This window comes from Sinocyclocheilus anshuiensis, unplaced genomic scaffold, assembly GCF_001515605.1.
Source record: "Sinocyclocheilus anshuiensis isolate Anshui unplaced genomic scaffold, SAMN03320099.WGS_v1.1 scaffold1272, whole genome shotgun sequence".
NCBI classification, from domain to species: domain Eukaryota; kingdom Metazoa; phylum Chordata; class Actinopteri; order Cypriniformes; family Cyprinidae; genus Sinocyclocheilus; species Sinocyclocheilus anshuiensis.
This window is the reverse complement of record NW_015547713.1, coordinates 145,144-152,114: the sequence shown is the minus strand read 5'-3', so window position 1 is coordinate 152,114 and position 6,971 is coordinate 145,144.

Below are 6,971 nucleotides of genomic sequence, written 5' to 3'. Positions count from 1 at the left end.
CCTCTTGTGGCCTCAGGAGAGAAGCCAAAAGCTTTTCTTCACCCTAACTGAAATTATGCATTTTAAATTTGAATGTAATTCGAATTTTGATCATATTTAAGTACAAAATTCGAATTTAGTTTTTCAGCCATTTTGACAGCCCTAAAAAGCAGTATAATTTCCAAACAAAAACTGAAACATTACTTTTCAGAAAATTACACACTGGAGTTAAGGTTCATATGCAGGGTGTGTCTACGAGCTCCAGTGAGGATTGTGGTGGGTGTGAACAGGGAGAAGGGTGCAGAGACGCAGTGGTTAGTACAGTTGATGGACAGGATTATCTGTTGTGGGCTCTATTTTAAGCACCAGTGACAGGGAGGTTGACACACGAAATATGAGCCACAGTGCACTTAAGTGAACAAATGAGGTTTATGCATGTGGTGTCAATGGAAGTACTCTGGACTATGGGTTCAACAAAGAGTGTTCAGATCTCATTGAATTTTAATCTTGCATAGCCAGACTTTTCACTATTGGTATAAGGCTGTTGGCACGCAGCATATTATTCTGGCCAAGAACCGCCTACTTAGACAGAAAGAGACTGTCTGACCAACATGCAAAGCGACCAACCACAATTAATTTTAGTTTTACGTCATTTGGGGCGGAGTTTATCTGACATTGATGACACAAAAATCACAGTCTCCGAATGGTTGTACACAGACTTCAAAATTGTTTAGGAGCGTGTGTGTGTCTGTGTGTGTGTGTATACAGAGAGAGAGAGAGAGAGCCACAATAGATATATAACATATATAGCCACAAGCCTCATCAGGGTGCAAGCACAAACCACTTGTGTAGACAATACAGTTACTGGCCATGTCTCTTTTTAAATAAAATACTCTGAGTGTCTCTTTAAGGACGTATTTGTCACGGTTATGAACTTCTCTGTTATGTTAATTTCAGTTCCTGTTCTCCTGCCCCATTTAGTTCTGATCAGCTCCTCATTAGTTTTCTTGGTTACCTATTACTCTCTGGTGTTTCTGTTTCATTAGCCCCATTATTTATACTCCGTGCTTTGTTCAGTTCCTTGCCTGGTTATTTGTTTTGCTATCATTTATGTTTGTGCTACTCCTGCCTTGTTTGCGCTTGGATTTATAATTAAAAGACTTTTGTGGAATTCTCTCCTCCGTTGTGCGCTCTTTACAGCACCGGCACGTTACAGTATTACTGTATGTACTATATTAAAATAGACCAGTAATATTGTATCTTTTCTTCAGTTGGAGAGAAATACATTCAGTCATGTCTGGCAACTTGACAAATATATTTTCAATTTATGATTAGGATATTAAAAAATGATTGTTTTTGTTGTTTTTTTGTTTGTTTTTTTGCAACTGATTATATTGGGATTTATTAAACCTTATGAATCTATAATGAATATCTATGCATTTTTTTCTACAAATCAATCTATTAGTCAATCAACACGTTGTAGTCCACTGGCCATTTTGAGCTGCCAAAAACGTTTCGACCTCCTCCTAAACCATTTGACTGATTCACACAAAATTTTGCATGTCATCTATATACACTATTGACAAAAAGCTATCAACAAATTTTAATTAGTCAAACCGTTTATAAGATATAAGCCAATTCATTTTGTATCCATGGCTTCATACACAACTATATATTATATTATATCTTCTAAACCATTTGATGAATCCAAATTCTTTTGATAACTTTTTGTCTTCAGGGTATCTAGATGATAAAAATTGACAACATTTTTTGTAAAAGCATTTGTAAGAGCATTCTTTCTACCCTCAATAAATCTATGCTTCATCGTCGAATTTAAAAGCTTAAATGTTTTATTTTAACAATACATTCAATGAGAATAATAATTGGGTGGTTACTAATCAAATGAAATCAGTATCAACAAAAGTCAGTTTTGCACTGCAGAGGTGCCGTTTTTTTAGTTTTATTGACAGAAAACACACTTTTCCACATTCTACCCAATGTCCTTCAAACAAACGTGCCAACTGAATGCTATGAAAACATACAGTGCTTAATTTAGAAGTCGTGGCCTAATGGTTAGAGAGACGGACTCGTAATCCAAAGGTTGTGGGTTCGAGTCTCGTACCGGCAGGGATTGTAGGTGGGGGGAGTGAATGTACAGCGCTCTCTCCCACCTTCAATACCACGACTGAGGTGCCCTTAAGCAAGGCACCGAACCCCCAACTGCTCCCCGGGCGCCGCAGCATAAATGGCTGCCCACTGCTCCGGGTGTTTGTTCACGGTGTGTGTGTGTTCACTGCTGTGTGTGTGCACTTAGGATGGGATAAATGCAGAGCACTAATTCCTAGTATGGGTAACCATACTTGGCCACATGTCACTTCACTTCACTTCACTTTATTAGACCACCTGTCATAATAAAGAGAAAACACAAATATTTTAGGAATCTGTCAAAAAAATTGTTTAAATCTAAAAAATTTTTATGTCATTTATTGGGCAAATAACAAACTGAAACAAATAAATAGTATTTATTCACATAATAACAAAAATGGCCTCTTATGCCTTTCATAACATCTTGCATTCTTGCTGCCAATGTTTAGGCACTTTTTGACTAATTGGGCATCTGGAAAAAACACTATAAAGTGCTTGACTATTTTTATGCCTTTCTTTCATAGACAACAGCAATAATCATATTATAGCATTAGAAATAGCCTAATGTTACTAAAGAGCTTACACAAATTGGAGGACTAACCTATACAGAAAACTTAAAAATTATTTTGGTAATCACCAATACAGTTAGTTTAGAGTAGCAGTGGCACAAACCTTACCTAATTTGTTAAAAACCTTACATAAATTTTGTTTTAATAAATTTGTTAAACACTGTATAGTGAATATAGTTTTAATCGCTACATTCAAAATTAAAAGAATAATACAGATAATAAAGATGAATAAAATCACAAACTCAGTGTTGACCAACAGGTGAGAGTAATGTTCTGCAGGAACACACGTTCACTTTGATCACAGTCACGTCTTACTGTCATTTCTTTATCCTATAAAAGACGGTTATGAAGCATCTGATATTTATATTCAGACAATTACAAGCTGTTATCAGTTCGTACTCATTAAATGCGTGCACTACATGTTGACTTTTAAACCTAAATTTAACGTTCAACAACAGATATTTCAGCACAGTGAATGTTTTGCGCTGGATATTCAGATTTAAACTTAACGCAGATTGTTAGGGCGGGCCTTTATGCAAAAATGGAAATGCTTGCGTGAATTTGTGACATTTACAGTTAAGCATATAATATATAAACTGAAAGTTTTTGTGCTGAGGACGCACACGCATCTGTCAAACTGCCTGACAGGGCAAGCCATTAGCCTATGCTAATGCATTAAGTTAGTTTAAGTTTAAGCTTAAAATAAAGAATTCTCATGTTTTGGGCAGCTTGGTTCACGTACTTCTCCCGCAGCATCTCATTCTGTTTCCTCCACTATTTTTAGATGCATTTTGTAATTCAGTGCTGTAATTTGACGCGACCAGCTGAAGTTGGATGTGCACTGTGGGCAGACCCGACTAATCGATAATGAGAATCATTGTCGATTATTTTCATTATCGATAATAATCGATTTTATCGATTAGTTGTTGCAGCCCTAAACAACAGTAATGCAATGTGTGTGATATACTCCCACTGACTGCAGGACAAATAACAAACACAGTAAATGGTAAAATCTCCTAATAACTTCCATTTCAACATTTCAAGACATCGGGTGCTTTCACACCTGGCCTGTTGTTTCGGAACCTGGCGCGTTTCCCCCCTTAGCTCGGTTCGTTTGGGCATATGGGAACACGGCAATCGCACTCGGATCCGCGCCAAAACAATCGGTCTGAGATCGCCTGAACGAGGTGGTCTGGGGTCGATTGAAAACAAACTCTGGAGCGGTTCGGTTGTAGTGAGAAAGCAATCCGATCCAACGGACCAACGAGCCAGGCTATATCACAATGTATAATGGGTAATTACGTAAGTTCCGTGAAATGCATTAGCTTTGTTGTTTTGCTAATACCTCAAAATGAACCTGTGAATATCTGTGGGTGAGCACATCTTCGCCATTCAAAATCAAAGACCACTTTTTCATTTTATAAAATGCCGTCTTATTGCTCTTCTTCATAGTAGGTGCATTTTAAAAATGTTTTCCCGATCAATCCTGGACTCCTGCTCAAAATGATAAATTAATATAATGACAGCTACAAAAAAAAACAATAAGCCTGCAATGCTGTTGTCGTTACATCCTGACGGATGACAGCCGTGACAGCTAAGTGGAATCCCGAAAAATAACCCGTGGAACTTTGGCCAATGAGAGAACAGTTTACTCGCGCATGACTTGTATTAACAAATTTGGTCTGAAAGCGAACCGCACCAAGAATAAAAAGCAACATTGTAATAATTGTAATCCCTGTTTCGGAACAAAGCAATCGATCTACAGGTGTGAAAGCACCCTTCATCAGAACCATGCTCAACTCCACACTACTCAGAAAACAACTGTACTCTTCACAGGTTGTTGAACTACAGTCTTTCTTTATACCCTTAGTGAAACTTAACCTTTATCTCAACAAATATCTCATATTTGATCAAACATTTTTGTCCTTCAATTTATTATTTCAATACTGTTTGACTTTCATGACTGAATATACGAAATTCCAAACAGAGATAAGTGCAAGGACTGGCTGAACAGAATGTAAAAGTCCCTAACTAAATGTGCCTTGACTTCAAATTGTGTGTTATGTTGTACAGTGTGCACATTGTATTCTGATGTATATATTAGTGGAAAATAATTAATTGTAGTGTGTGATCCAGCAGGAATAAGAATTCCTAACAGAGCAAGAAAACAATTAGCAGCTAATTAAGAGTGAGACACCCACATGCAAAAGGAAAATGTATGCATGGGGAAAAATCCTGAGACCTGTTCAGAATTTCACCTACTGTATGTCTATAAAGCCGGGGTACTCAACAGGCGGGCCGCATCCGGCTTCCAGTATGAATGAAACTGACATTACATGTGTTTAGGGCTCAGTAATGCGCACTCCGCCCTATTTTGGGCATAAATACAGGGCTCTACGCTTATTTTTCTTTTTAGCAGCACTTGTGCTCCTAACTTAAAAAATTTAGGAGCACAGTAATTTGTACAGAGGTGGCACAGAAGAACACAAAAGTGGCATGTAGGTGTATTTTCAGACATTTAATGAGGATCAGAGGTGGCATGAGTGCAATTAAATCCATAAATTCGTGTTAAGATTAATGTCTTAAAAAATGTTGAATATAGAAATATTAAATGATTTAAAGAACTGAAAAGATACTTTAAAAATAAAACAAACTGCCAGCAGGTGGCGACAAGTCACTGATTTTATCACTGAATCATTCATTCAATTGATTCATTCGAATGGCTGATTCATTCAGGAATGAAGCAATGGACAGTATTTATGAATGGGTAATCATGAATCACTGACTCACAAGATTCGTTTAAAAACGCAGTTCATTCATAAACGAGACACCGCTGTGTTTGAATGGAGATGCACAGCAGCTGAGCTGTGACTTTGTTTCAAACTATTTTCGACGACGAAATAGAATAAAATCAGACAATAGTGTTATAGTCAGACAATGTCACTTAATATTAACTTCTTGTCTATTGAACTTTGTATTAAATCAGTATCACATGTACAAACTCCCTTAAAAATCATTAAAAGCTGTCACTCATCTTAGCTCATCGCGATCTCACATTTATAATCTACGAATCTCTCTACACTGCACAATGAATCTTTTATTTACACCGTCTACACTTTGCTTATGAAAGGATTCATGAGATATGTCTGTGATACATTACTCAACGCTGCAAGAACACGTAGAAACCTTTGAAGCTCCCCTCAGCGATCACAATCACAAATATGATGAAGATCTGGTCAGTGGCACTGGTGCTCCTAAATATTTTTTCATAGTCGCACGCAGTAGTTTTCGGTTGCAATGTAGAGCCCTGAAATAGGAAAAATAACACTAAAAATAAGACTCTCTCTAAAGAAATGTATGAACTATATTTGCTCAAGAATGTTTTGAGTTTGAACATTCCATGTTCGTTTAATACTCTGAGTATGAATGCATTTTTTTGTATTAATATAGCAAACTGTTTATCCCAACCCTCTACATTGCAAGTAAATCACACTGAAGCTTCACTCTGAGCAACTAAATAATGTCTATTTTTAGCCATTGGCTAATAAATTATTAGATTTTACTCGCCAGTGTGTGCGTTGGAGGCTAAGTATAAGTTAAGCACAGATATATTTTCACTCTGACTGAGCGCTTCAGAGTTTCACTCGCCGTCAAGCGATCTGTGCTATTTTTCAATTCAGCACAATGGATGTGCAGCGTACTTGTATTTGACGGACCGTAAACTCTAGTGTGAAGGCGCACGACTCGCTGTCACTTTGCTGAAAGCACTGTTTCTCACACACACGCAAAGAAAGAGAGAGAGAGAGCGAGAGAGTCTTACATACCATGCAGAATTGACACGCTACATATAAACCATATTCTTTGTTGTATTTTCCTGTCAAAATGATAGATTATTCAGCTTTTAAGAACAAGCAGAAGATATGCTGGTTTCTCCGACCGGTAGTGGGCGGAACTAATGCGCAAACCGCAATCTCATTGGCTGGCACTCACCTATTATTGTCCCTGTTTTGATTTCAGCAAATTGGTTTGAGTGAACGCAGACAACGTGATTAAAGGGTTAGTTCACCCAAAAATGAAAATTCTGTCATTAATTACTCACCCTCGTGTTGTGTGCTCACGAGAGCGTGTGGCGGCGCCGGCGCTGGCGCTGACCCAGATCCGGCGTAATGACGTCATTACGCTGGATCTGGGTCAGCGCCGCTACACGCTCACGTCATGATACTGTCGTGAACGCGCGTCCACAAGTGACGCAGTAGAGATGAAAATGTGGAATAAAGT